General features: G+C 34.5%; 1 protein-coding gene across 2 annotated transcripts in view; it reads right to left on the bottom strand.

Annotated features, from left to right (window-relative positions):
• eps8a (EGFR pathway substrate 8a, signaling adaptor) overlaps window positions 1-5,000 on the bottom strand; it is a 41,740-nt gene that overhangs the window by 26,495 nt on the left and 10,245 nt on the right. The gene's annotated exons all lie outside the window — the stretch shown is intronic.

The raw sequence follows: 5,000 nt of genomic DNA, 5'->3' as shown, positions 1-5,000 counted from the left end.
GCGCTCGCTGTCCTGATCCTATTAAACACAGCTATATTAAGATCTTTATGAGCACTCGAAACAACTTATGAAGGCAAATGAAGCAGTTTCAGCAGCAGCGTGGGGTTAAAGGTGACTGAACCCTTTAAAGCACACAGTTACTCTTATACAGGTCAGACTGGGACACATTTTGACTAGTAACCAAAAGTCCAAATCATAGTCTCTGCTGCACCAATTCAACTGATATAAATACTAGTGTAGAACATTGCATAGAAACCGTGTCTATTCCTCGTTTAGTGAGATCAAATAATAAATCTAATGCAGGATCTAGGAAAAATCTAATTGTTATTAAAACAGAAAATGTTGCTATTAGTAAACAAAAACTATTTCTAAAGCTAGGTCTTCTAAACATTAGATCACTCACACCTAAGGCAGTTATTGTAAATGAAATAGTCACAGATAATAGCTTCGATGTACTTTGCCTTACTGAAACCTGGCTTAAACCAAATGATTATTTCGGTATTAATGAGTCTACTCCTCCTGGATACTGTTATAAGCATGAGCCCCGTCTGATTGGCCGTGGCGGAGGTGTTGCAACCATTTATAAAGATATTCTAAATGTTACTCAGAAAACGGGTTATAAGTTTATTTCATTTGAAGTACTTGTACTAAATGTTACGCTCTTAGATGTTAGAAAAACATCCCTATTATCTCTAGCCTTGGCTACCGTATATAGACCGCCAGGGCCTTACGCTGATTTCCTAAAAGAGTTTGCAGATTTTCTCTCAGACCTATTAGTCAATGTCGATAAAGCATTAATTGTTGGAGATTTTAACATACACGTAGATAATCCAAATGATGCGTTAGGAGCTGCGTTTACAGATTTATTAAATTCATTTGGGGTCAAGCAAAACGTCACCGGACCAACTCATCGTCTTAATCATACACTCGATTTAATTATATCACACGGAACCGATCCAACCGATATAGATATCATTCCACAAAGTGATGAAGTCACTGATCACTACATGGTAACTTGCATATTACGTACTGCTGTAATATGTCATGCGGCGTCGCGTTATCAACCAGGCAGAACAATCCTCCCATCCACCATAGATAATTTCTCAAATTGCTTATCTAATCTGTCTCAGCTGCTGCCTGAACCCAAACAAACAGATGAACTAGAAGAACTAACTAGCACTATGAGCACCATTCTCTCTAGAACATTGGATGTGGTTGCACCTATTAAATTAAAAAAGGTCAGAGAGAAAAATAAAGCACCATGGTATAACAATACTACGCATGTTTTAAAGAGAGAAACCCGTATTTTAGAGCGTAAATGGAAACAAACTAATTTAGAGGTCTTTAGAATCGCGTGGAAAGACAGTATGTCACGTTATAAAAAGGCCCTAAAAGCTGCCAGGGCTGAGCACCTCCGCAAACTAATAGAAAACAACCAAAACAATCCAAGGTTTCTATTTAACACCGTGGCTAGACTAACAAATAAACAGACGTCACCCGAACAAAATATCCCGTTACAGTTCAGTAGTAATGATTTCATGAACTACTTCACTGAGAAAATAGAAAGCATCAGAACCACAATTATAAACGTTCAATCTTCAATCGCGCCTTATAATTCAGCTTCAATTATCACCCCGCAAGAACAATTACAGTGCTTTACAACTATAGAACAAAAAGAGTTAAATAAACTTATCACTTCATCTAAAACAACAACATGTTTATTAGATCCTATACCAACTAAACTACTGAAAGAAGTGTTATCTGTAGTGGAAGAGCCTCTCCTCAATATTATTAACTCGTCTTTATCTTTAGGTCATGTTCCAAGAACATTTAAACTGGCAGTTATAAAACCTCTCATTAAGAAACCACAATTAGATCATAATAATCTAGCAAATTATAGACCCATTTCAAATCTTCCATTTATGTCTAAAATATTAGAAAAGTGGTGTCCGCTCAACTGGGCTCTTTCTTGCAACAAAATGATATCTATGAAAAGTTTCAGTCTGGATTCAGACCGCATCATAGCACTGAAACTGCGCTCGTTAAAATCACAAATGATTTACTTTTAGCTTCTGACCAAGGCTGTATCTCAATACTAGTTTTACTTGATCTTAGTGCTGCGTTCGATACTATAGATCACACAATACTCTTAGATCGACTACAAAATTATACTGGTGTTCAAGGACAAGCACTAAGCTGGTTCAAATCATACCTATCTGACCGCTACCATTTTGTCTATTTAAATGGAGAAAAATCGATCATAACTCCAGTAAACTATGGAGTGCCGCAGGGATCTGTATTAGGCCCCCTGTTATTTTCAATATATATGATGCCACTTGGAAATATTATAAGGAAACATGGAATTAGTTTCCATTGTTATGCTGATGACACTCAAATATATATTTCATCACGGCCGGATGAAAACGCTACATTTTCCAAATTGACAGAGTGTGTTAAAGATATAAAAGATTGGATGACGCGTAATTTTCTTTTATTAAATCCAGACAAGACAGAGGTAATACTTATCGGTTCAAAAAACCGCCCACAAAACCTCGCACAATACAACTTTAACATCATAGGATGTCCTGTTACTTTATCCTCTACAGTAAAAGACCTGGGTGTTATACTCGATTGCAACCTGTCTTTTGAAAATCATATTTCTTATGTTACAAAAACAGCCTTTTTCCACCTTAGAAACATTGCTAAGCTACGTAATATGCTATCAGTTTCTGATGCAGAAAAGTTAGTTCATGCATTCATGACCTCGAGACTGGATTACTGTAATGCTTTATTAGCTGGTTGTCCTGCATCCTCAATAAACAAGCTACAGTTAGTCCAAAATGCCGCCGCTAGAGTTCTTACGAGATCAAGAAAATATGATCATATAACACCGATTTTATCATCACTGCATTGGTTACCTATAAAGTTCCGTATTAATTACAAGGTATTGCTACTGACTTATAAAGCCCTAAACGGCTTAGCTCCAGTCTATTTAACGGATCTTCTATCGCCCTATAATCCATCGCGCTCTTTGAGATCACTAAATTCAAGGCTTTTGGTCATACCTAGGATATCCAGAACCACCAAAGGAGGGAGAGCATTTTCACATTTGGCTCCAAAACTCTGGAATAGTCTTCCTGATACTGTTCGTTGCTCAGACTCGCTCTCCCAGTTTAAAACTAGATTAAAGTCGCATCTCTTCAGCCAGGCATTCATATAATCCTACAGTTCAAACTACAATCCGGCCTCTATCCAATGCCAGAGGAGAACTGGCCCCCGACTGAGCCTGGGTTCTCCCAAGGTTTTTTTTTTCTCCATTAAGGCACCTGATGGAGTTTTAGGACACCATTAGGTCACTTGATGGAGTTTTTCGGTTCCTTGCCACTGTTGCCTTTGGCTTGCTCAGTTGGGGATATTTTGGGGATATTTAATTTAATTTTATCAATCAATAAATTCCTCTTGAAACAAACTTTGTTGTATTATTTTAATTTAATACTGTGAAGCTGCTTTGATGCAATCTGTATTGTGAAAAGCGCTATACAAATAAACTTGACTTGACTTGACTTGACATTAACGGGTCGCTGAACAAATAATGACATTATTTGAATTATGTTAAAGTATAATATTACAGTAAACCCAGCTAACAGGGAACATTCAAAGTTATGAACAAACGTTCTTAATAGAATGTTCATTTAAAGTGATCTGGTCTTAAATGTTAATATGTTACTGTTACTGTTAATGTTAATATGTTACTGTTACTGTTAATGTTACTATGTTACTGTTACTGTTAATGTTACTATGTTACTGTTCATGTTACTGTTAGTGTTACTATGTTACTGTTAGTGTTACTATGTTACTGTTAATGTTACTGTTAATGTTACTATGTTACTGTTAATGTTACTGTTAGTGTTACTATGTTACTGTTAATGTTACTATGTTGCTGTTAATGTTACTATGTTACTGTTAATGTTACTATGTTACTGTTAATGTTACTATGTTACTGTTAATGTTACTGTTAGTGTTACTATGTTACTGTTAGTGTTACTATGTTACTATGTTACTGTTAATGTTACTGTTAGTGTTACTATGTTACTATGTTACTGTTAATGTTACTATGTTACTGTTAATGTTACTATGTTACTGTTAATGTTACTGTTAGTGTTACTATGTTACTGTTAATGTTACTGTTACTGTTACTATGTTACTGTTAATGTTACTATGTTACTGTTACTATGTTACTATTACTAATAGCCTACTATTTTACTGTTACTATGTTACTGTTACTATGTTACTATTACAATAGCCTACTATTTTACTGTTATTATGTTACTGTTACTATGTTACTATTGCTAATAGCCTACTATTTTACTGTTACTATGTTACTATTGCTAATAGCCTACTATTTTACTGTTACTATGTTACTGTTACTATGTTACTATTGCTAATAGCCTACTATTTTACTGTTACTATGTTACTATTGCTAATAGCCTACTATTTTACTGTTACTATGTAACTGTTACTATGTTACTATTTCTAATAGCCTACTATTTTACTGTTACTATGTTACTGTTACTATGTTACTATTACTAATAGCCTACTATTTTACTGTTACTATGTTACTGTTACTATGTTACTGTTACTAATAGCCTCTACTATTTTACTGTTACTATGTTACTGTTACTATGTTACTATTGCTAATAGCCTACTATTTTACTGTTACTATTACTAATAGCCTACTATTTTACTGTTACTATGTTACTATTGCTAATAGCCTACTATTTTACTGTTACTATGTTACTATTGCTAATAGCCTACTATTTTACTGTTACTATGTTACTGTTACGATGTTACTGTTACTATGCTACTGTTACTGTTACTATTTCTAATAGCCTACTATGTTGCTGTTACTATTTTAATGTTAATGTTACTGTTACGATGTTACTGTTACAATGTTACTGTTCAGAGAACATTCAAAAGTAACATTCTCATAATGTTTGAAG

This window comes from Leuciscus leuciscus, assembly GCF_965113295.1.
Source record: "Leuciscus leuciscus genome assembly, chromosome: 4".
In the NCBI taxonomy this organism is placed as follows: Eukaryota; Metazoa; Chordata; class Actinopteri; order Cypriniformes; family Leuciscidae; genus Leuciscus; species Leuciscus leuciscus.
Note: the sequence above shows the minus strand (reverse complement) of the source record. Positions and strands in the feature narration are given on the sequence as shown.